At 33.3% G+C, this 27,407-nt stretch overlaps 1 protein-coding gene and 1 pseudogene across 24 annotated transcripts in view; both read right to left on the reverse strand.

Annotated features, from left to right (window-relative positions):
* STPG2 (sperm tail PG-rich repeat containing 2) overlaps nt 1-27,407 on the reverse strand; it is a 523,536-nt gene that overhangs the window by 15,829 nt on the left and 480,300 nt on the right. For 3 of the 24 annotated variants that reach the window (XR_013371291.1, XR_013371278.1, XR_013371273.1), the window contains one exon: nt 24,688-24,790. The exons of the other annotated variants lie outside the window; for them this stretch is intronic. The gene's annotated coding sequence lies outside the window, so the exon portion shown is untranslated. The remainder of the gene's footprint in view (nt 1-24,687; nt 24,791-27,407) is intronic. 24 annotated transcript variants of the gene reach the window in all.
* On the reverse strand, nt 2,634-3,578 carry LOC144304196 (protein SET-like; annotated as a pseudogene).

Raw genomic sequence — 27,407 nt, forward strand, 5'->3', positions numbered from 1 at the left:
GAGTCCCACATTTGGCTCCCTGCAGGGAGCCTGCTTCTCCCTCTGCCTATGTCTCTGCCTCTCTCTCTCTCTCTGTGTGTCTCTTATGAATAAATAAAATATTTTTAAAAATTTAAAATAAAATAAAATTCTGAGGACTTCAGGTCCTCATTCATTTCTGCAAAATTCTCGGCTGAGATGATTTGTGTATCTTTTCTCCATTTTCTTTATTTCCTTTTTCTGGAACTCATATTAAACATGTGTTTAATCTTCTTAAATATTATTTATGTATCTAAGTAGATGTTTTTTTAAAGCATAGAGAATACACAAATAAGCATAATAATGAATCTTCAAAAAGTGAACATTGTTGTGCAAATAGCACCCAGATCAAAAAATCAAACATTATCAGTCTTCCAGAGGATTCTATATGCCCCCACCCAATCATAATTCACCATACCCACTTCATAACCTGCAAGTCACATGTATCCTGACTTCTAAGACTTCTGTATTTGATCATTTTTGCCTGATTTTAAGCTTTACATAAAGGGAATCGCATAGATGATCCTCTTCTGTGTCTGGCTTCATTCATTCAACATTATGTTTGTGATATGGATCAATGTGATTGTATATAACATTCACTCTGATTCTTTTCTGCATTTCATTTGATAAATGTACCGTAATATATATTTTATCCACTTTATTTCTGATGGCCATTTATAGGTTGTTTCCAGATTTTAGTAATTATAAATAGTGCCACTATCCATTATTACATATGCCATTTGGTACACATATGTATACAGTTCTGTTATATACCTAGGAGAGTAACTGCTGCATCATAATCTATCTGTACTTTTAGTTTTACGGAATCTACCGAATAGTTTTCAAATTATATGAAAGTTTCGTCTTTCTTTCTTTTGTTCTTTCTTTCTTTGTTTAATCTTTATGTTCCTTTTTCGGAGGAAGATTCCTGACCAGTATACAGTGATGTATTACTAAACAAGACTGGTGCAGAAATTACATACTATCTATCTAGACAGGTTTTCATTACACTTTGCCTATTGATAGAATAATTCCGTTTATAAAGTTTTCTACATCAAAAAAGCTTTGAATTTGACCAGGCTGTCCATTAATTCATCTCTGAAAAAGCTAAGTGGCATTTAATTTTAGCTTCTCTAATTTACAGCATTAAAAGGCTTATGCATTAGGTAGCTTCCCAAAATGATATACTATGTACAATGCCATTTAGCAGATCAGAACCTGTCATCTCACCCAGATTCACACAGACAGGCCTCATTTGAGAGCCATCTGCTAAATAGTACTTTGAGACAAAAGTACTCCTGAGTTTCTAAACACCAATACAGACTTCTTACTCTGAACGTCTGTCTTCTCGGCCACGTTTCATAGTACCAATGAAGACATGCCAGTAACTGCTTGTGTGTAACTTGGCATTAGACTACTAGGTCTGTCCGACGGTGGTGGCAGGCACTATTATTATATTCAGGTAAATAAGGGCCTATTTTTTTAAAAATGCCAATTTGAGACACAAATCAAGGGCACAACATAATCAGAACTGAGTTTTGAGCAGTCTGGTATCCCAATTGATGGAGACTTCAGAACCTGATGGCAAATTGTACCCACGATGGCTCCCAGCTTTGGAGACATTAATACAGTGATTCAGATCCCTTTCTCAGTCCACACAGCCCTGAGGTCACACTGCAAAAAGCGTATCAAAAAATACGGAGTCAGGGTGACAAACTTTGACAATATGTTATACAAATCAAACTCGGAAAATCATACTAAATATATCTGTTCTGAGAGAAAAGCATCAAATCCTTTGTGTACCAATTAGTTTTACTGTAACAAAACAACTTGTACACTTTTAACATGTAAGACTGAGCACCATCTTTCTTCTTCAGTGAAACAAAAAGAAAATTTAAAAATAAACAGGAACTAAATTACAATAGAGAATGTCAGTTCCAAATAAGATCCTACAGATTTTGCTGATTCTTCCATCGAGTGGCAGGGATTGTCATCATTAGGAGAGAGTTTTATCTTAAAAGTGTCATTTTGAACTGCAAGGATGTCCATTAAACATCACAATTAAACATGCCAAAGGAGAAGCCATGTTGTCAAAATGCCCACTTAACCCACTCAAACATCTCAAATCCACCGTTTGCTGAACTTCTATAACGCCATTTTTACTTTTTTTCCTTTTTTTTTTAAACAAGAGAAAGTAGACAGATAAATGTTGGTAAACGTTAATTGTCTATATTCACATAGAGGCACAGCATAATCTTTGAAACCATCATACAAAGAAAGGAGGAAAAAAGCTAGAATTCTGTGCACCACTACACAGGGGCCTAGTGCCCTCCCACTTGCAACAGAGCTAAGGGAGCTGAAGGTTTTTCTTTTTTCCCACAGAGCACAGTGGTGTATGCCATCAAGTTTTTGTTGAGACAGAAAGGATAAAAATGAATTTGGAACAAAAAGATTTTTTTCCCACTGTATTCTGCTCAAGGTATTTCCTGAGAACTATGTTATAAAAGGAGAGAAAAGAAATTTCAAAAAACAGGGGCATAGAACACAAGAGGAGAAGGGGGAGAGAGAGAGAGAGAGAGAGAGAGAGAGAGAGAGAGAGAGAGAGACGTAACTTGCTCCCAGGGACTGGAGAAAATTTAAAAAGAAAGGTTGGAATCCATCAGTGTTCCATTAGTCAGCTTCTTCTTCATCTTCCTGTCCTTCCTCCCCCTCATCATCATCTTCATCTTCTTCACCTTCATCCTCATCTTCTTCTTCATCAAATATCTTCCAATCGTTCTTCAGCAGCAGCAGCACCTTCTTCTCATTCTCCATCATCCATATCAGGAACCAAGTAGTACTGTAATGGATTTGGCCAAACACCATCTTTGATGACCTCTCCTAACTCACCTGCACCTGCATCAGAGTGGTCAGTAAATCAGGGGAAGAAGCTCTCTGGTCCCTAATGCTGTCTCCTCCTGCTGGCTTCAAGCTACATTTGACTTGAAAGTTTCGTTAAATCCTTTCCAGATTTCCATTTGATTTCAGAGGACTTTGAAGATGAATCACCACTCTCATTCAATGAAATCCTTTGGAGAGAACTTTATTTTTGAAGTAAGGGTTTTCATCAAAATAAAAATTTATTTTGTAACCTGGTTTAATATCCTCAAATTCTGTCACTTCAACTCTTGACAAATAATGCAGCACCTCCTCATCCTCCTCCCCAAGCAGTGTAGACACTTGTGGATGGTTGACAAATGTTGTTACCCCAACAAAATTGGGGGTTTTGGCGATCAATTCCAAAACTTCTGAAAAAATGGTTGGCGGAGTTTGTTATATTCATTCTGCTTTCAAAATCTCCTTACTAAAAAAAAAAAAAAAAAAAAAAAAAATCTCCTTACTGTTCATTTATTAAGTCTACCTATTTCATTTTGTATTTCATCAATGTGACCAATTGCTTCTTGCTATTCTTTTTTTCTCATGGACAGGTGCTGAGAGGTCGACATCTCTAGCTTGGGGGCAGGAGGCAGTCTCGGTTTCTTCATTTGAGATGGGAGCAAAGATTGGCCTTTGGGGGCCATTCAGTGAGGAAGCTCCACAAAACCAAGAGAGAGGCATATCTGGAAGAAGCTCTGATTTGAAAGTTTCATTTTTCATCATGTAGTTTCCAAGACATAATTTTTCCCCCACTGTATCCATGCCAATGGGCTGTATAATACTGTAATTTTAATTTGGTTATCACTTATGATGTAATTGAGTACTTGTTCATCTGTTTATGAACATTTGTATGTCCTCTCTTTATAAATATGCGCCTGTTCAAGTCTTTTGTCCATTTTTTAATAAATTTATTTTTTATTGGTGTTCAATTTGCCAACATATAGAATAACACCCAGTGTCTCTCATGTTCTGTCTCCCTCCCTGATATTTCCCACTCATTTTTTTCTCCTTTCCCCTTTATTCCCTTTCACTATTTTTTATATTCCCCAAATGAATGAGACCATATAATGTTTGTCCTTCCCCGATTGACTTATTTCACTCAGCATAATACCCTCCAGTTCCATCCACGTTGAAGCAAATGGTGGGTATTTGTCGTTTCTAATGGCTGAGGAATATTCCATTGTATACATAGACCACATCTTCTTCATCCACTCATCTTTCGATGAACACCGAGGCTCCTTCCACAGTTTGGCTATTGTGGACATTGCTGCTATAAACATCGGGGTGCAGGTGTCCCGGTGTTTCATTGCATCTGTATCTTTGGGGTAAATCCCCAGCAGTGCAATTGCTGGGTCGTAGGGCAGATCTACTTTTAACTCTTTGAGGAACCTCCACACAGTTTTCCAGAGTGGCTGCACCAGTTCACATTCCCACCAACAGTGTAAGAGGGTCCCCTTTCTCCACATCCTCTCCAACATTTGTGGTTTCCTGCCTTGTTAATTTTCCCCATTCTCACTGGTGTGAGGTGGTATCTCATTGTGGTTTTGATTTGTATTTCCCTGATGGCAAGTGATGCAGAGCATTTTCTCATGTGCATGTTGGCCATGTCTATGTCTTCCTCTGTGAGATTTCTCTTCATGTCTTTTGCCCATTTCATGATTGGATTGTTTGTTTCTTTGCTGTTGAGTTTAATAAGTTCTTTATAGATCTTGGAAACTAGCCCTTTATCTGATGCAAAATTTGCAAATATCTTCTCCCATTCTGTAGGTTGTCTTTTAGTTTTGTTGACTGTATCTTTTGCTGTGCAAAAGCTTCTTATCTTGATGAAGTCCCAATAGTTCATTTTTGCTTTTGTTTCTCTTGCCTTCATGGATGTATCTTGCAAGAAGTTACTGTGGCCATTTTAAATTGGGTTTTCTGCCTCTTTTTTTCACGTATTGTAAAAGTTCCTTTCCAGATGTTTGTGTTGCAAGCATCTTTCCTCTTCTCTGTAACATGCCTTTTCATTCTTTTAGTGGTATCTTTTAATCAATAGAAGTTCTAAATAGATCTTATATGTGATGTAGGACATCAGACCTTTCTTCCCATATGGGAAGCCAATTGAATGAGCAATGTTTTATGATAAGACCAACTTTTCCCACTGTACTACATTATCATATGAAGTGTCTACATGTAAGATGTGCCCTTCTTTTTCATTTGTTTCTTTAATTTTCCACACAACGATACTCGGTATATAAATCCTCTAGCTAAGCTCTTATTCATAATTGCTTTGGCTAGCAATTTTCATGTAAATTTTAAAGTCAGCATATCAGTTTCTACACATGCAAACTGTTGAGATTTTTAAACTAGAATAACATTGATTGTTTTAATAACATTGATCTTAAAGGTCAATTGGGAGAAAACTTATATACTCAAAATATTTAGACTTTGTAAACATATTTTTCGATTTATTTGAGTCATTCCAAGTTTTTCCCAATAACATTTTTATAGTTATCTGTTTAGAGATCTTGTCCATCTTTTATTAGATATATTTTTATGGTATCCTAAATGTTTTGATGTCACTGAAATTGTGATTAAAAATATTTTCTGCGACGTTTGAGTGGCTCAGTGCTTAAGCGTCTGCCCTTCGGCTCAGGGTGTGATCCTTGGGGCCCGGGATCGAGTCCCACATTGGGCTTCCTGCATGGAGCCTGCTTCTCCCTCTGCCTATGTCTCTACCTCTTTCTCTCCATGTCTCTCATGGATAAATAAATATTTTTTTTAAATGTTGTTTTCTGTCACTGATATCTATAGTATGATCTATATTTATTCACTAACTAACTTTCCTAAATTATTTATTGATTAATGTGGCTTATCTGTAGATAATTTTGGACCTTTAAAATGCATAATACATTATTTGCAAGTGATTGCAGTTTTATTTCTTCTAGTTATTTGTACTCTTCTTTTTTATTCTGTCCCTTATTGTATTGACAAAAACTTCTAGTACTAGGTTAGATAGCATTGGTTATAACAGTGGTTATAAATGGGGGATCAGAACACACAACCCCAAAATATGTCCCTTTGGCATATTGATTAGAAACAGGAGATGCAGCCAGGGCTCTCTGTCTTCCTCCTTTATACTTAAATCCAGGTTATAAATTTCTTATGAGAAAGGTACCCTCCCTGTTCCAGGAAGAGAGGCACATCCTTACCATCAGTGATAGAAATGAATCTGTACAAACAAACCTTACTGAAATAACCTTATCTTCCATTAGTTTTCTCAATATATTTCCTAGTCACTTTCCCACGATTTACTGTCCCTAGCCCAAAGCTCTTTTTCCTTTGTCTTGTCATATCTTCATGATTTATCACTGTTTGTTAAAATGATATATAAGAATCCCTTCTTTCGGGTATTCATTTCCTTCCATGAAACCCCCCATGTCACATAGAAATATTAACATCAAATAAAATGTGTATGATTTTTATCCTATTAATCTGTCTTTTGTCAGTTTAATTCACAGGCCCCAGCAAAAATATAAGAGGGTAGAGGAAAAGTCTTTCCAAAGATGGACAGCTTTCAATAGTTCATCATTAAGTATGGCTTTTTAAAAATATATTCTTTATTTGATTAAGGAAGCTTACCTTATTTCTTAATTTATTAAGAGTTTACAACATTTACATGGGCATGAATTTTATCAATTTTTCCTTAGTCTATTGAGATGATCACACATCTTTTCACCTTTTTTCTATTTGCAAATGTGGCACATTATAATTTTCAAATTTTATTCTTGTTACTCTTGTTTCTCTGGAATATTCTCTATTTTTTCAAGTTTTCAAAAATACTTTCCATCTCTTTATCTCTTTGAATTGTATTCTGATTCCTCATATTTATTATTACCCCATTCATTATTACCCTTAGTTGTGTCCAACCAGTATAATCTTTTACTTAAATGAATTTATGTATATGTGCATATATAAATTCCAGAAATTTTATTAACGTTCAATAAACACTTTATTTAAGGATAATTTAAAGTTTACAGAAAAGTTGCCAGAGTTCCCATATACCCCACACCTACTTTTCCCTATTGCATATATCTTACATTAACATATTTGTTACAATTGATGAACAAATATTGCTGCATCATTTACTAAGACCGCATTTCAGCTTCCTTGATTTTTACCTAATATACCTTTGCTGTTCTAGAATCCCATCTAGAATATCACATTATATTTAGTAGTCATGTCTCCATGCAACTTCATAGCTCATTCATTTTTGTTGTAAATACTATTCCATTATGTAGATGTATCACAGTTTCTTTCTCCATTTATCTGCTGAATGAATGTTGGTTTCTTTCAAAATTCAGCATTTACATATGAAGCTGCTATAACAGAATTATTTCAGAGAATATTTGCAAGGAATAAATGCATCATCACACAGGTATTATCAGTAGTCGTAAAAGGTCACATTTATGTCCACTCGATAGCCCTGTAGTAACTATAGCCCTCTTAACACACTCACTGTTTTACGCTCATTTTTTTCTGTGCCTCAGTTTTCTTCAGCTATGCTAATGTTTCAGAGTTGCATCAGGTGAGGTCTTGTTCCTGGTGAGTAGACATTTAGTATGGAAAATACTCTGGGCTTGTTTCACAATGGTTACTCTCCTTGCTAGATTTCTAAAGGGATCTTACTAGATCTTCACATGAAGAACCTGGTGGTGAAGTAATTGGAGAGAAAGCCCACGAAAGTGTCAGGCCCCCTTGAGCTGCCTCCCCGAGGACTTTCTTACTCTCAGGTTAGTCCACACTCCACCTCCAGTAATTTTTTGCACATATCATGGAAGTATTCCCCCCAGTTTATGGCTCCAGTCACTTCTGCTCCAGGTTAGTAAACCTCAGGTGCTATCTCTCTCTGAATATGCCTGTTCCTTCAGATTTTAGAGTGGTGGCTATCCTTGCAACTTCTGTTTTCAGATGAGTCTAAGAAAAGCCAATGATTTTCACTCTTCAGCTTTTTCTTGTAGTAAAGACCGGTGTGATGATTACCATGTTTTACATGTTATACAGCTGAAACCAGAAGTCCATTGGTATTTTAAAAATATTTGAAATCTTTGTGTATGCGTGCTTTCCAGATTTTTCATTCTGGGTTTTATTAAATTATACTATTCATGCGTATTTTATAGTCACTCATCAAATTTTTAATTTATTTTTATTTATTTTAAGATTTTATTTATTTATTTATTCATGAGAAACACACAAACACACACACACACACACACACACACACCACACACAGAGGGACAGGCAGAGGGAGAGGCAGGATCCATTCAGGGAGCCTGTCATGGGACTTGATCCCGGGTCTCCAGGATCACCCCTCGGCTGAAGGCGGAGCTAAACCGCTAAGACACCGGGGCTGCCCAAATTTTTTTTATTATATACTATTCTTGAGTTTGTTAATTCTACTGTTGTTTACATTTGTTTATTCCCCCTCATAGTGGTTTGTAATGTTATGTTGTTAACTAATTATCAGAAGTTAAGGAAGAAAAATCTGTTCAAAACGAAAATAAGGGGAGCCCTGGTGGCCCAGAGGTTTAGCGCCTGCCTTTGGCCCAGGGCGTGATCCTGGAGTCCCGGAATCGAGTCCCACGTTGGCTTCCTGCATGGAGCCTGCTTCTCCCTCTGCCTGTGTCTCTGCCTCTCTCTCTGTGACTGTCATGAATAAATAAATAAAATCTTAAAAAAAAAAAAAAAACTGAAAATAATCCAACAGAAAAGTTTTGTGTTTGCTTTTACAAGGTTCTAGGTTGTATAAGACACGAGCTTTTAAAATAATTATGTATATCTATTTATTATTATACCAAAAGTTAATAAAAAGTGGGCCCACATCTATGATTTAATGAGAGGCCTATGATTTATATTTCTCTTATTAAATACTCAGCTATACACAACCTCCAGCCCCAAAGTCAGAGAGCCTATATCTAGGGTTGAAACTTTCATGAGTTCATACAGTAATTATGTTTGTATAATTGATAGAAGTTGGGATTCATGTACATCAGTTTAGTTTTGAAATATCAACTTGTTCCCTAATCATTGAGCTATGCATCCTTTATGGGATTTGTTGCTGTTGCTATAGTTGCTTTTTTGTTTTTATGCTTTGTAGCAGTGATTACACTGATTATACAATGCAAATACCCTAAGGCTGTTGAAATGGTTCAAAAACATAGTTTAGGGCTGCATAATATGCCACTGAGATTAGGCAATATTATACTTCAATGTTTATTTAATATATGCAATCTATATTGTTTACAGTTTTTCTCTTTTAAGATAGATAATTAGATACAGAATTACTGAGCCAGAGGAAACCATATTTTGAACTTTTTCAGAGGCCTGATTCATACTGTTCTTTTCATCATGTGCTTCTGTCATTGTGTATCTTTCCAAAAAAAAAAAAAAAAAATGTTTGCTAATTGTAGGATCATCCAATTGTTTAATGATTTTGCTTTGAATTAGTAGTATAGAAACATCTAAATTTTACCTTTGCCCAATTGCAATTCTTTTTAGCTGTACTTTAGAATTAAATTGACTTAAAACTGATTAACAGGGGAAAAGCATATAAATTTATTTAATACAAGTTTTGCATGACACAGGTGCCTTCATAAGAAGTGAAGACCCTCAAAATGGAGAAACCTACAGGCTTTTAAATTAGGTGAAACAGAGAGGCACTCAAGGAAAAGCAATTAAAGTATGTGCAGAGGCTCAAGGAAGGTAAGAACCCTTTTAATAAGGTCTGTTTGTATAGTATTCTTTCAGTCTCAACTTCTTGTCTTTCATGATGAGAATGTTACTTTCCTTTTGGTACCGGGAGAACATCTTTCACATGGGAATTTCATCTCCTGCTTTTATAAAAAAAAAGAAGGAAAGTCTGGGTGTTTTTCTTCTATTTGCCATTTTTCAAGTGCCTTTAACTCAAAATTGTCAAAATGCCAAAGCGGCATATTTTGGGGTGGCATATTCAGAACTCCTTCATGTATAATGGAAACCATTTTATATTTCTTTTAACTCTAAGTGGGGAGATTAAGAGCATGTTCTCTTGAGCTCTACATTCTAGATTTAAAACTAAGCACTTCCTCTTAATAGTTTTATGAATGGGGATAGGGACCTGGTTTCCTTTTCCATTGAGGGGAATGAGCAGTTCTTAAGAAGACAGCTAGGCATGTATTAAATGATCCATATCTGCTAGTTAGCTGTTGTATTTGCTAATAATATTTTTGTTTCTTTTGAAGGTTTTAAATGTGTGTATTTACTTTTCACACAAAAGTTTTTACTTTTGAGATGGATGAGTCTATCACATTTGTCTTTTATAGGGTTCTTCGACTGCTTTTATGGTTACATTTTTCACAGCCTCTTAGAGTTTAAAGAAATCATCCAAAAAGTATATAAACACCATAGTAAAAATGTTAGAATAAAAATGAGGTGCTAAAATAAATAATAATGAATAAAAAAGGAAACTAGTGATCTTTTCTCATGTCCTTTTGGAAGACTAGATCATAGATTATTCAATGCCATAAATCATGCATTCAAGTGTGAAATAGGATTACCTATAAGTTGAGAAGTAGTTATAGAGTTTGTTAAAGATATTTGCAATAGACTTTTTAGCACCCATGCTGGTATAGTCAAAACCCACAAATGTGTGAAGAAAAAAAATAGTTAACATTTTAGTGACATTTTTTAAAAGTTCACAACATTCAAAAGAAATATTATAGCTGAGAAATGGAAAATGACTAAGTTATCTCCAGTATCTGAAAAAGGTCATAAGAATTGCATAGCCACTGAATTTAACCCTATCTTACAGGGAAGCCTTAACCAGACATTGCTTTGACATTATTACAGGTGGAAATTATAAACCAGAGTCACTGAATATACTTAGACTCTTCCAATATAAACATTTTTGGTTTTAATGGCAACTATTAAGAAATTTTCCATTTTTAAAATTAAAGTATTAAAAAGTATATGATTAAAAGAATATGAAGCATTATAAATTGTATAAAAGCACACAAATTCTTAGTTACATATGCTATTATCAAATACTCTTCTTTTTTTATATAGAAAAAGAATTCCAAAAGCATCATCGCTCATTTACTAATGACAAAAATAGAAAAGAATTACTAGATAGATGATTCACTAAAAGAAGTTTTCAACTTTAAAATAAATTACATGTATAATGGGATTAAGAATTCATCTTACACTCATATAGTATTCATGTTATATGAACCATAAAACACATTAATAATAAGGTGACTTTTAAAATCTATTGAAAGGAGACCAGTCTATTAATTGATTACATTAAAATGGAATTGGAGAAAAAAGGTAATGAGAATGCTGGTAAATAGGTTAAAAAATTTAGACTGTTTTGGTGACTTGTTCAGGAAATAAATGCAAACTCAGAGTAGAATAATGCAAAATAATTAAACTGTGAACACTGCCAGGAACTCTATACTAAATAAAAGTTTAAACAGGAATATGGCTGATGGAGTTATTGAAACTGCCTTGTAATTTTTTTTTAAAGGTAGAACTTTGTGTACTGTAGTACAAATGTATTCTCTAACTTGGTAAGGCATCTATCTGGAATACTGCAAAGTACAGAGAATAAACATGTTCTCACTAAAAGAAGAAAGTAAGGTGATAGGAAAAAGACACACAGGATATTTAAATGATTTTACCATATATTCTCTTAAAGACTAATCCTGTGATCAAATTCTACTTTAACAGCCTTTCACTAATGTCTTGTATAAACAGTATAAACTAAAAGAAAAGCCACTATATATAGATAAGTATTTATAAAATTTTAAGAAATTAGTTAGCTCATAAAATATTTCTGCCAAATAACTTTTTTCCAATTTAATGATTTCTTTAACAATTTTTGACAGTGAGGAGCACCTGGCTGGCTCAGTAGGTAGAGCAAGCAATGCTTGATCTCAGGGTAGTGAGTATGAACCCCACATTGGTCATAGGGTTTACTTTAATAAAATTTGTACAGTGACAAACTTGTGTATTTAGTTTTATTAATATTTGAAAGCAACAATGAAACATGATTTCTTTGGGTTTAAAAATTCATGCTTACATACTACCAAATTTGTTTTGATTAATCAAAGGTAAACACTCTCTTTTATTTTCTGATTGGCCATCAGGGAAAAATGAAATCTCTGTGCTCTCTGGAAATGAGAATTTCATTGAATAGATTACTGAAATTGATGTCATCTAGAATGGAAACTCCTAAGAAATCAGTCTTCTTTCTGTCTGTGCTTTTTTTTTTTCTCAGATACCTAAATACATAATTGTACTACTATAGCAGGTTTAGTATCTGAAGACTTTGAGATTTTTAGAAGAAATGATACTTAAAGATGATAATAGCTCAAATGTTTTTTCTGGAAGTGGTCATTATAAACCTCATCCCTAGACTACTCAATTTTTTCATCTGCCCCTATAAAGACTACAGAGCAGCAAATCAACTCCCTCCTGGTCCAACTGAATCCCATTTCTCTATCCTTAGGCAGAGAAAGTTCTTCTATGTGTCAAATAGCCTCGTGGTAATTTTGCCAAAGTAGTGGAATTGGGAAATGAAGAAAACGATATTTTATAAAAGTATTTTATTGAGTCCAGCTGCTTTGAGATTTCTCATAAGATAACTATAAACACCATGAACTCCTTTCTCTCTTCCATCTGGCTTCTCTTTCCACACTGAAACAAAACTACAACAGGACCCAAACAAAACCACATATAACCAAAGTTTAATACCTTCAAACCATTGTAGTATTCTGGCCAAGCAATTAAACTAGTTGCCACCTAATCTAGGAAACATGGGTCAGAAATATTCCCATACAGCTAGAAGCACTTCTAAAAAATCAGGCAAACATACATGATTATGATTTTCAGGTGGTACTATTAAAAGTTCATTTGCTTATTGGCTTAATAGAATGTTCAATTTTCTATAATAACAACCAATAACATCTATAAAATTTTAAAAATGCATGTTAATGTAGTAAGGGACTGAGTTCACACTAAGGAATTTGGATTTGGAATCAATGTGGTCATTTTGTTTTCTTTTGGAATAAAATGAACCAAAAACCTGAAATGATATAATACTGAATCAAGAGAGTCTGTTACATATGGAAGAGAATGTGGGGAATTCTTTGGAAACACTGAGTTGTTCAATTAGGTATGGCAGTGACGTATAGGAAGGAGTCCAATATAACTCATAGGATTGCTATAATTCACCAACAGGGAAAGGATAATGAAAGAGCAGATTCAGAGAGGAAGATACTAGGTTTAGTTGTGGAATTTGGAGTCTGAAATGTCTGAGGGAAAGCTGAGACAATGAAGACAGTAGGCAGTTGTATATTTGAGCTCAGAATTCATGGAATAGGAAAGGTAAAATTAATTGTTTATGACCGTGACTACAAAGAAAACAAAAACAAAAACAGACACAAGCAAGATCAAAGAGAAAGAACAAGCTTAAAGAGCCAGAAAGGGAGTCTGGAGAAATGTTTCATAAAGACACAGATCCAGAAGGTACAGAAGGTAAATCACTAAGGCAGAATTCTCTGTGCTGAGAAGTCAGGAGGGCAATAAAGAGTGTAAATGCCTAGAAGAGGTCTTGTTATTCCTTGCCTACTTGCATGAGCTAGTCAGGGCACAGTGGGAGAATGATCTGACAGTTTAAAGGACCAGTAATCAAAGAGACAGACAAATTAAGTAGATTCTACATTGAGCATCATGGGCATATAAAGAGAAAGAGATTATCATGTGAGTAAAAGTACCCTGGATCTTACTAGAAGCACTATCTAAAATGAGCTATGATTGTGGGAGCTATTAGCTTCTAAAATATATGTTTTAATTTTGTAAAATAAAATAAAAGTAAGATTTGAGATAATTATTTTGCGATTTGGATTCAAGTCTCCTCTCTCAGGAGATATAGAAAAAACAAAATAAAATATGGAGGTAATGAGATTAGGAAAATATTGTGGATTAATTCTCTTAATGAGAGCTCTGGGATTTTAAAACACAGCAGCTGATTGACATATGAGGCACCCTTGCTCTGCTGATTAGTGCTACTTTGTTGAAGTTTTTCACTAAAATATCCTCTGTGATTTATAATGTGGAAAACTGTTTTTCATTATTTTGGAAAGGAGAATTTGTTATGTTATATAATCTTTCTTTTAACAGTATTTTTCAGTATACATTTTGAAACATGTAATTCTTTTTTTAAATTTTTAATTATTTTTTTAAAAGATTTTATTTGTTTATTCATGAGAGACATAATGCGGGGCAGAGACACAGGCAGAGGTAGAAGCAGGCTCTATGCACGGAGCCCGATATGGGACTCGATACCAGGACTGGGATCACACCCTGAGCCAAAGACAGACCCTCAACCTCTGAGCCACCCAGGCATCCCAGAAACATGTAATTCTTAATATACTTGATTTACAATATAAAATGCATCTTTATAAATATAAATATATATATAAATATATAAATATAAATATGTTGATTATCTGTAGTTTAAACTTTAGTCTCTTTATCTGGGTAAATGTCTCCAGACTACAGACTCTAATTAGAACAATAAGGGGAAACAGTAATATTCATAATACTAAAATACTACAGTATTCTTATTATTTCAGTGTTCTAAGAAGGGGTTCTTATCAGTTAAGGTCTAATATTGTAAAAACAATACCACTCAGATTTGAAGAAAACATTTTCTGAATGCTTATTGTTTTATGTTTCTGATTTATTGATATCATCAGTTTCACAAATAATGCAAAACCTTTTAGAAGGCAAACACATCTAAGTAGTAAATAAAAGTATTTCTTTCTTCCTTTTAAACTCTCAAATTAGGTATGTGTAAAATATACATCATACACAAAGGCTGATTTGAGAATTATTATGTGCATATTAAATGCATATAGCACTTTACAAAACTCAGTTTTTTTGAAACACAATTGAAGATACTTGATCCAATAAATCGCACAACAGAGGATACTGCATATTTAAGAACATTTAGAAAACTATGTTATTAAATTTTGAAATGGTTAAATTTGTTTATGTTTAGAGTATGTCTGATAAGATCAGAAGGGAAAAATATTTGTTTATGGAATATGAACCAAAAGGCTAATTGACATTGCTTGCACTTTTAAGATAGAATTGGAGATTTTATAAACTTTCTTGAGGGTATTCCTTTTTTATGAACATATATTTCTATTTGATGAAAGTAGATTTAACAAAAGAAAAATATAGTTCATTAATTGCCATTTCTAGAATGCATATATACGCACACTGTTGAGAGCAAACGATGAACTAGAGAGTTGTCTAAAACTGAGACATGGTAGACATTATTGAGATAGGTTAGTAATTATCCACACAAACATTTAAAAAATCATTTCTTTTTAATTGAGATATAATTAGCATATAAAATTATATTAGTTTCACTTTTGAATCAAAGGTAGAACACAAAAAAATGGTGGTGGTAGTTGGAGTGGGATAGTGGTCACCTGGTAGGGAGGGGCATTTTACCACTATTACCACTGATATGTTCAAAATTGCTAGCTCATTGTGATAATAAAAAGTCAACTGGCTTGTACTGGGTTTTGATTATTGTTCTTAAATATTCTACAATATATATCCTATTGTTTGCATGTAGAACAAACTGTTCCTACCACCTCACAGCTTGGTATACAAGGAACATGGAAGATGTTTAAAATAGGAAAAAAAAAAAAACTAGCTAGTGTACCAGAAACCTTTCTGACTTTTAGGGAAAAGAGACTCAATCATTATCATTATGTTCCTCTTTATTGAGCAGACCTGGTGGCACAGCGGTTTGGCGCCGCCTGCGGCCTGGGGTGTGATCCTGGAGACCCGGTATTGAGTCCCACATTGGGCTCCCTGCATGGAGCCTGCTTCTCCCTCTGCCTGTGTCTTTGCCTCTCTCTCTCTGTGTCTATGAATAAATAAATAAAATCTTTAAAAAAAAGAGATATTCCTCTTTATTTTATCATATTTTTATAAAATTATAAAGTAATAAGTGTTCATTGATATAAATGAAATAGTTATATTTTTAATAGAACCAACTATTGAGCTTCCCTTAGCTGGCAACAAATAATATCTTTTTCTTATGGATCCACCTATACTTTTTCTTTTTGCTCAAATAACTAAATGCTTTTGTTTCATATAAATATGGCATTATATATAGAATTCTTTAACTTACTTGTTTATTTAACAATTTATTACAATAGCTCTACAAGTCAATTCATATAACATTAATTTGCTCTCTTAATCTACTCATTAACTCTTTTGACATATTCTTAGTATAGATACACTTCTATCATTTTTTCAGACATTAACTATGAATAAGATGTGATGGTTGTTTTGAGTGTGCTGCCTACAAAAATACTGAATAACCATCTTTAGAAAAAATCCTTGTGTATAATTTAATTATTAAATTATAATTATCTAAGGAAATTATCTAAGACAGGTTTTTCAGGCCCCTGCCCCTGCTCTAAAATAAATAAATAAATAAATAAATAAATAAATAAATAAATAAATCTTTTTATAAAAACCTCTGGAACAAAGTTGAATAATAGTTGGTATCACTGCCTTCATCCTGGCTTCAATGGGAATAAAATTAATGTTTAATATTTAATGTTATGCTTGCTATCAGGATTTTCTACATAGTTTTAAAATTAGTTTACTGTACTATCAAATCCTATTTTTGTTCAGCTCTTTATTTGGAAAGGTCCTTGAATTTTAGAAATAATTATGCAACATCTTTTAACTTAATTATATTGTTTTTACCTTTTTATTTGTTGATGCAATTAATTACATTGAGATACTTTCTACTGTTGGGTCATTCTTTCATTTCAGGGATGAACTCTACTTGGTGATAAATATAATTCTTTTTAATTTCTTGATTCAGTAAATATGTATTGATCACCAAGTAGACACCTGTCACTCCTTCAAGTGACATTTTCAAATCCAGGTGGAGGTATCAACTGGGCAGTTGGATACATATTGTGGAGTTTCGAGAGAGAACTAGAATCAGGTTGAAGATACAATTTGGGAATTACTAGCATAGATTTATGGTGAGATTAGTGATCAAAAAGAAAAGATCTTGCAAATACATCATGGGCACTCCAACATATGAAAACAAGTTGATGATGTCATCAGTTCTAAGAATTTGCCTATCATGATCTTCCAAGATAGATCTATAACAAAAATTACTGTATAACTTAAAGTGTCCTCAATCATCAATGGTTCTTTATGATTCTGTTTCTCTTCTCTCTTTTAATGTTCATAACCTCCTCCTTTATTATCAGCATTATTGAATATTGCTTCTCTGTCTCCTTTTGAAAAATCTCATTTCTAGTTTATATAAATCCAATTGACATTTTTAAATCACTTACTATTTTGTAGAACAGATACTTCGAGTAAATAAATGTATTCAAAACAGATGTGACTTATAAAGAATATACAGTCTAATAAAAGAGATGGAGCTATCACACAACCAATATTAACACAAGGTAGGAATTAATATGTTTCTGAGTTATAGGCTAAAGATAAAATTCAAAGGAAGAAGTCGGGAATTCTGCTTTGATTGGTTGACAAATCTGCATTTAAACTGGGCTTTGAGGGGCAGCCTGGTGGCTCAGCGGTTTAGTGCCGCTTACAGCCCAAGGCTGATCCTGGAGACCCGGGATCGAGTCCCACGTCAGGCTCCCTGCATGGAGCCTGTTTCTCCCTCTGCCTGTGTCTCTGCCTCTCTCTCTCTTCTCTCTGTGTATTCTCATGAATAAATAATAAAATCTTTAAAAAAAATAAAATAAACTGGGCTTTGAAACCTAAATTTTGTAAATGTAGAGATGACAGTGATACTCAAAAAGTGAACAGAACGAGTCAATAAAGTGGGAATACTGGGTCAAGTGACATGGAGAATATCAAGTACTTTCCTTAAGCTAAAATTCATGAATATGAAATGAACTAATAGGAAATAATGTTTGGAAATTACATTAGAATCAGGAAATGGAAAGCTCTGGAGTAAATGAAGACTTTACTTTTTTACTTCTTTTCCCACAATAATTTCAATGACTTTTATTAGGAAGGTAGAATTTGTTTTTATCTTAGATCCCATTTTGTCCATATTTGGGAATGCAAGGATGGTTTAATCAGTGTAATTTACCATAGTTATATATTAAAGAAGAGAAAAGAAAAACACTCAGATCTTCTCCCAAGGTACCAAAAAAGAATTTGACAAATTTCAATAAATATTCATTGTAGAAATTCTCAGCCAACTAGAAATAGAAGAAATTATTTTCAATCTAATAAACAGAATCTATGAAAAACTTAAAACTAATATAACTTATTTATAAAAGACTGAATGCTTTTCCACTAAAATGAGAAAGAAGGAAAGGGTGTCTGTGTTCACATCTCCTATTCAATATGGCACTGGAGTTTCTAGGCATTGTAATACGGAAAAGTAATAATAATAATGATAGGCATACTGATTGGAAAAGAGTTAAAATTGTCTTTAATACAGAGACAAAAGTGAAAGTCTAGGTGGAAAATCAAAGAAATTTACAAAACAGACACCAGAGTTAATAAATGAGTTTAGCAATGTTACAGGATAGAAGGTCAATATCAATTGTGTTTTAAATATTAGCCAGAAAATACTGTAATTTGAAGTCATAATAAAGCATTTAACAACATCTGTATTAGATTTGTACACTGAAAAATATAAAACACTGATGAGAAAAACTTTAAAAAGTCCTGATACATAGAGATTTATATATTATTCATAGAGTGGAAGATGCAATATCAATTTTCTCTACAATAATCTATAGATGAAACACAATAGAAATATCAACAGGCTCCCTTTTGGTACTAATAATCTACCTCTAAAATGCATATAAAAATTTAAATTACCAAAACTAATTAAAACAATTGTTAATAAAAGAACAAACTTTTAAGACCTATACTATCTGATTTCACGATTTATACTATGACTACATTAATCAAAATAGTTTGAATTTAAAAAAAAAAAGATTTCTTTATTTGAGAAAGTGTGTGTGTGAACAGGGGGAGGGGCAAAGGGAGAGGGAGACAAAGAATATGCAGTAGACTCCCCACTGAACATTGGGAGCCCCATGAGGGGCCTGATCTTAGGACTCTGAGATCATGACCAAAGCTGAAATCAAGGGTTGGACACTTAACCAACTGAGCCACCTAAGTGCTTTAAAATAATTTGGATTTTGTATAAGGGCAGACATATAGATAAGTGGAATAGGCCAGAGAGTTCACAAATTGACCAACATATATGGTATTGATGTTTTATGTAGCTCCTAAGGTTGTTCAATGTAGAAAGAAAAATATTTTCAATAAACATTTCTAGAACAATTTTTTATATCCAATGCCAACAAAAGGTTTTCTTTCTCTAGGTCATGACATATCCAAAAATTAAATTTGAAATGGCTCTTATATATAAATATAAGTAGTACTGCTACAGAGATTCTAGGGGAAAAAAAACAACCTTGTACAAAATCTTTGTGTCCTTAGGTAAGGCAAAAATCTCAGGATGCAAAGTTATCTACCATACAATAATATATTGACAATTTGGACTCCATCAAAAATTTTTTAATGTTCTTCAAAAGAGAAAATGAAAAATCAAGCCCTAGCTTGGGAAACAATATTTTAAAACATAATATATCATTAAGAATTATAATCATATTTAAAAATACCTACAGCTCAGTAATAAGAAAGCAAAAATCAAATGAAGTAGTGACAAAGATTCTCTCCTTAACTAAAATCTAGCTAGGCTCCTCTGAGCACTCTCATGACTAGGCCTCAACCTTGGCTTCTAAAACCTGAACAAAATACTAACAGCTCAAGGCCACCTTCTGAAAGTGACTCTGGCTCCCCTTAAAGTGCTTGCCTGAGAAAACTGACAAAACACTTTGTTTTGCAGGCTATGCTGCCAAAAGTACTTCCTGGTAGCTCCAGTCAGCTCTTACAGATAGAGTCCCTGTCTCCCAGTCTCTGTAGGAGGATGCAGACCTAGCTTTTTAACATGGGCCAAGTCTTTTCCCCAATTTTTGCAATTTTTCATTTCCCTGACTCAATTCAGCCCCTATCAACCTCCCTTCCAATCCCCTCATTCTCCCTTTAAAATACCCAGTAACTCCTATATAATCACATTTGAATTCACCTCACCTGGACTCAGTTCCCTATTGTAATAGGGTATTATTGATTAAAATCTGTCCTTACCACTTTAGTGGCTGGCTTTGTTTGCCTTTGACCTTAGGCAAAATATTTGAATAGGCATTTTATGGAAGAAGATTATAAACAACAAATAAACATATGGAAAGATGCTCAATATTATTAGTCACAAGACAAATGCAAATTAAGTCACATACATACTATAATGGCTAAAATTAAAAAGATAGTATCAAAAGTTGATCATGACATGGAGCAATTGGTATGTCACTAGTGGGAATGTACAATTTTTTAACCACTGTGGAAACTTCTTTGGCATTCTTTTGTTAAGTTAAATATACACTCACTGATCACATTCAATTTACCCAGAGAAATGAAAACATATGTTCACATAATAACTTGTACTCAAATGTTCATAACTGTTTCAGTCATAATAGTTTGAAACTGGAAGTGACTCTAATGCCTCATCAATTTTTGAATGGATAAACAAATATTGTATAGTTATATAATGAAATACAATTGAACAATAAAAAAGAACAAGCTGTTGACTCATTGAAAACATAGAGAAATCCAAAAACTATTATACTAAGTGAAAAAAAAAGACACAAAAGAGCACTTTGCCATGAACAAAAAAATAATAAAAATAATAATAATGATAATCACAGAGCAGAACAGTGGCTGCTGCAGGTAATGGATCATTGAAAGAGAAACTCACTTTAAAGAAGTGAAGGAAGTGGGGTGGAAAGTGGGCAAAATATGTGAAGGTATTCAAAAGGCACGAACTTTCAGTAATAAAATAAAAAAGTCATGGGGATACAATGTACAGCATGGCAACTATAGTTAATATTGTACTCCATATTTGCTAAGAGAGTACATTTTTTTAAAGATTTTGTTTATTTCAGAGAGAAAGAGCATGAGCAAGGGGAGGTGGGAGAGGCAGAAGGAGAAGCAAATTCCATGCTGAGCCCACTGATCCCAGGACTCTAAGATGGAGCATGGAGCCCAAGGCAGACCTCAATCCCAGGATCCTGAGATCATGACCTGAGCCAAAGCCAGACGCTGAACCGAGTCACCCAAGCACCTCGCTAAGAGAGTACATCTTAAAAGCTCTCATCGCAAGAAAAAAAAATTCTGTATGGTAACAAATGCTAACTAGAACTATTGTGGTGATCATTTCACAATATGTATAAATATCAAATAATTTTGTTATACATTTGAAACTAATATGATATTGTACATCAATTAAACCTCACTAAAAATAAATAAGTAAGAAGTGATGGAAATGTTCTATTATTTTGGTGGTGGCTATACAACTATTAAAGCTCATTGAACTAAAACTTTAAATTTAGTTGTAAAATTTTATACGGATAGAATCTCAATAAGGCTGAGTAACAAATAAATCCTTTCATGATACTTACATCTCTGAAAAAATAAAATCTGCTATTAGGAAAAAAATATTTTATTGATTCCAAAACACCCATTTCTTAATATCTTTAAAATTAGAATGCATCTTACAAAGTATGGTTTCTTAAAATCAGAATGGGAAACATTTTTTCTTTCTTAGTACTATGTAAATAATATGGCCTCTAACACCTTGATGGCATATTAGATTTAAAGAAATACAGTAATACTAAAAAGTTGAGTTAAGCTAATTCTGCCATTTTATGTTTATACTAAGTGTATTTCAGGGGAACAAACACATATACATATAGATATAAAATATCACAAGTAATTTGTACTTTAGTTATATATTTTGAAATTAGAGAAAATATAGAGTGTATTTACCATCCATAATGATCAAAATTGCCACTTACAAAAAAATACAATTCCATCCCCTCTCCCTTTTCTTTCTCTTTCCACAGAAATGACTATAATCCCGAAGATGTTACATGCTCTTTATATCCATATTGTTACACTTTGTATTCATAGCAAGAGATAACCAAGTCATGGGCCTCAACACAATTGAATACTATCTAACAGTCAAAATAAAGGAACTCAATTGACATGTATCAACAGAGACTAATCTTGAGAACTTAAATTCGGAGAAAAAGCAAATAATGTATGATAATAACTTTTTTTCCCACCGTAATATGTGTAAATATAGTATTGACCTAAATTGCTATAAACAAATAGACACAATAGAAATTGTGTCTCATTCAGATAAAAGTAGAGAACAAATGCTTCAGGTCAGCAAGGTGGATGGGGTGAGGAGAGTGAATAAGTTATTCAGTCTTTTAGGAACCCAGACTTAGAGCAAACCCACCATCTTCAAAAACCAGCCTCCAAGATGTCTTCTGCAATCCCGATTGAACAGAAAGAAAAATAGCATAGAGGACAACACAAACAATGTTTTAAGCGCCAGGCCTGGAAGTGGCAGACATCATGTCCACACACATTCCAGTGACTAGAATTCAGTTACTTGGCTACAGTAACTGCTGAAAAGAACTCAGATATATGATCACTCAGTTTTCTCTTTTCTGATGTTAACTCTTCTGTTTCCAGAACACTAGTTATTGGCAAAAAGCATACAAATAAATAGGCTAAAAGGCATGTGAATATGTAACTAAATCATATTTATAGAGTAGGGGATTTAATTACTATAGCCTCAACTGGCTTGGCAAATGTATTTTTTATTCTCTTTCTGCTTCACCAACTCAAAAAATCGTTAGCTTTGTTTTTTCTAATTTTGATAGTTGAAGTTATTGTCTTTGTTAATTCATTCTAAATTTATGGTTGGATATTAACCTCATCTTACCTGAGCCCTAAGTCCACTATTTCAAGTTTTGGCAGAAACTCAAATTTGCCTAACTGGATTTTAGAATTTTTATGGAATAATGATTTCTATGTGTCTTCTGTCCTTCTCTCTCCACCTTATGTGTGTTACCTGAAGTCATCCTATCTTGTTCTTCTGCATTGAATGTTGGATGAAAAAAAGGACAAATTCTCTTTCTCATTTGTAAGTCTTTATATTAAGTGAAACTATATGCAAGGACCTACCACTTAGGTGGTAGCCCTGAGAAGCACTGATAAAATTTAGATAATGACATGATAGACTTCAAGTTAATGCTGTAATGGGATGAGACTTTTGGGGTAGAAAAGAGAATTTTTCATATGGGCAGGATTTGAATATTTACGGCCAGAGAACAAATAGTAGTAGGCTACAATTTCAGACAGCTACATATCTCTCATCCCACAAGCTTTTCTGCAATGTGACATTAACATCCCTCTATAATAGTAATTAAATGTATAGGATAATGCAAAATTAAGAAAATATATATGTCACATACTTACACTGGCATCTAAATCCTAAATTAAACTATACCCGTTGTTGACAGTACAAATGAAAAACAAGAGGATGTAAAACAAATATCAAAGCAAGTTTTTTTTAAAGATTTTATTTATTTACCAAGAGATAGCAAGCACGGGGAGGGGCAGAGGGACAGGGAGAGAGAGATCTCAAGCCCACTCCATGCTAAGTGTGAAGCCGGAGGTGGGGCTCAATCTCACGATTCTGAGATCATGAACTTTCAGGGAATAATTGGTTATTCTCAAATATATAATAATGGATATATAATAAACTTACACTTATTAATGGTACACTTACTTTATTGAGCTTATTAACATCTGTATGTCTACAAGTAGCTATTGTCCACAGGAGCCTAAATATTTGCAGGTTTTTTTCCTTAATTTTCAGTCATATGAGGAAAGCGAAAGAATTATTTATTATGTTCTCCATAGATTTCATGAATACATTAAATAAATACTCAAAAATGATTTACATACACACACATACACATGTTGAAAAATCAGAGACAGCAAATATGTTTTATAAATTATACATGATTAACATTAATAAAGGCAAATTTCTTTAGTACTGTCATTTTCTGCTTTTATTACACTAAACAGATCCTACTTATGTGCCCAAAAAGAAAGTGTTTTCAATCAGAATGTATTGTAAAGAGAAAGCAAAAAACAGTTTGCAATTTTTCATTTGATTTTAACGATTACAAGTTTCTGCTTATTACAATACAGCATTTTAATAGTTGAACAGAATGTGTTTTGTATCTCTAGGTAGACAAAATAGAACTGCCTCAAGAAAAAAAATTATTAAACACCCGCCCCAAGACACATGCTGAACTCAGAATTACACAGCATGCACCTAGTCTCCGAAGATTGTGATTTGCTTTTCAGTCCAATGTTTCCTGCTGCTAAGGAAAAAAAAAATGTAAGCTTTGTTTCATGAGAAAGCTTTAGCTGGAGAATTACTGCACTACCATGATTACTCAGTGAAATATATTGCATAATCTACAAGGTAGCAAGAAAACATTAGGTTTGGAAAATAAAATGATCCATCTGTTGGAAAGTCATACTCATGCCTCCTATGCAGGTGTAGATACCTGTGCAGTTTACCGCATTCTCTCAGAAACATCCGGACTCTGAAGGAAGTTCCCACAGAGAAGTATGTGTATCCCAGCAGTGTGCAAATCATTTCTCTTATCTAATAATCTCTTACAAATATACCTTTGCTTGTTCTTTGACTTTCCTAAAAGGTGAAACGCAGCATGGGGCATTCATTTTGTCGCCAAGTTTTTTTCAGGAGTTGTTTGTTTTTATGCTGTTAAACCTGAGATAGGAGTTCATGATTCCATGAGAGAAAAGAAAGCAACATTCATATTAAAATGCTAAGGAAAATAAAGTTTCTCATGTTTAATTCCTTCTTTTTTTTTTTTTAAAGAAGCAGGAGTTCTTCTGACTGTTTTACATAGGACAAAAAAGGTGTTATTCAAAATGAGTTATACAAGAAAAATACGTGTTAGTTAAAATTAAAATGATGAAATAGTTTTGAAATACTACTTATTTCCATTACTTCCTAAATATTAAGGATAGCAGAAAACAACACATGCACGCAGTGTGTATGAACTACTTTCCAAATCAAACTTTAAAAAGCTAGAATTAGTTATGCAAAACTATTGATAAGTCCTTTACAACATGTCCAATTACCTTCTACTATAGCATCTAAGGGAACTAGTAATTTAATAAACATCAATTAATTAACATTATTGCTCAGGTTACATAAAATATGTAACATTGATATAAATGTTCTGGATAAGTTCTAATATAATCAGAAAAGGTAATACTTTTCTGCCCTATCATATGCTTTCTAAATTATTTTTTAAAATTTTGAAGACTCCTCTACCAAAAGAAATCTAATTAACAGAGAACGATATACTTATTTTATTTAAAGTCTTCAATTTATTTATTTTTTTAAAGATCTTATTTATTTATTCATGAGAGACACAGAGAGAGAGGCAGAGACACAGGCTCCCTACAGGGACCCTGACTCAGGATCATGACCTGAGCCAAAGGGAGATGCTCAACCACTGAGCCATCCAGGTGCCCCTAAAGTCTTCAATTTAAATAAACATACGTTTCTGTTAAATTTCCTTCTGTTAGCTAATTAAATTAATTTGAACTATACTTAGAAACTCTAAAAGATTGCTGTGATGAGTTAGAACTTTTAAAAAATTAGCAATGTAAATAGTAATATTCCAGTATCCATGCCACATACTTTGCCTTTTTTTTTTTGCTACAGTCTTAGAGAGCATTGGTATGGTATATCTGTCTGAGAAATGCATATGATTTCAAAATATTGATTAAAAAAACAAATTAGCAAGCTATCACTATGAATTTTTCTCATTCTTTCCATATTCATTTACATATTTTCCTGATTCCTCTTTTTCATTATCTCTGTCTTCCGTTATTTGTTCCATTTCTTTTGTTGCCACGGTGTACTTTATAGATGCCTAGGCTTAACAAATTTTAATGGTAACAGCCTGGGAATAAGTTCCCCTGAACACGTGCAGGAAGGGGGATAGGAAATAGCAGTTATAGACAATCCTTGCTAGACAGACCTGGAGAAAAATCAGAATCCCACAGACCTTTTCTGTTTCTGAAAATGAGGATATGTAAATAAGGCACTTGTTTATTAGATGATTAGCTTTTTTTAATGTCTAAATATTTTAAAAATTTTAATTCTAGTATAATAAGCATATAATGTTATATTAGTTTCAGGTGTACAATATAGTGATTCAGCAATTCCACACATTACTCAGTGCTCATCACAATAGGGTACTCTTAATCCCTTTAAGTGAAAGGATTTTAAGAAAGAAATATTTTAGTCTTGTGAGTCCACTGTGTGTTGGGCATTCTCAAACTATGATTCAGTTTTCATTTGTGAAGAGAACCATGCTGCCCACCTTTAAATAGTAGACTTTTAATAGCACAGAATGTGTTCATGAGGAGTAATGTTGCATAAGTGGATAAAGTATTTTTGAAGGTATGTGTCATTTTCATGAAGGTGTTAAAAGAATTTTAATACAAAGTTCATGTGTTTCAATTTTTATATTGTGAAGTTTAAGAAAAACCTCCCTATAAAGATCTTTTCAACATCTGAGAATACTTTTTTGTTCTTGATTATATGTAACACTGCAGAGCATTGATGTTATTTAATTATAAAGACTTTTATAAGTCACAAAACAATTTCCTTCATGTATGAAGTGAAAGAAAAATATAATCATACAATTTAGGAAAATATTATTTAGAAATTCTTGCAGTAAAATCTCTACCTGGAAAAATAAAAAGCAGCCTGAAAAAATATTATAATGGTCTTGAAGCTTGCAACAAATAACTGCACATTTTAGCTAAAATAAGAAACAAAGACACAAAAACATGCCATTAGCACAGATTTTTGACTTATTTTTAAATATTGCTGCACTTCTAAAAATAAAACATAATACATAGACTTCCTACAGAGATAGAAGATTAGAAGAATATTGAAAAATCTCCCTTCTTCGATACTTAACAAAATGAAGAAAAATAGTAAAAATAACAAAATTCACCAGCAGGATCTAAACTATGAAAGAGAATAATGAAATGCCCAAACTAAAAAAGTAGTAGCCATTAAAAAACACAGATGATCTCAGTTAAAATAAAAAGTATCATCCTTGCCACATCTCCTCCAAAAAGCAATACTTAGGAAATGATGAGACAAGAAAATTCTGGATATTCTCAACAACACTTTATAATTTTGAGCAAAGCTAACTAAAGTGATTCATCAGCCCTGGGAAAATCAGAATGAATCCAAGAAAGTAAAAATAACTTATATGATGCAGGGAAACATCAGCAGAGTGGGAAAATATCACCAAGATTTTCCATACTCCAGGATAATAAGAGAGTTAAGT

This window comes from Canis aureus, chromosome 33, assembly GCF_053574225.1.
Source record: "Canis aureus isolate CA01 chromosome 33, VMU_Caureus_v.1.0, whole genome shotgun sequence".
NCBI classification, from domain to species: domain Eukaryota; kingdom Metazoa; phylum Chordata; class Mammalia; order Carnivora; family Canidae; genus Canis; species Canis aureus.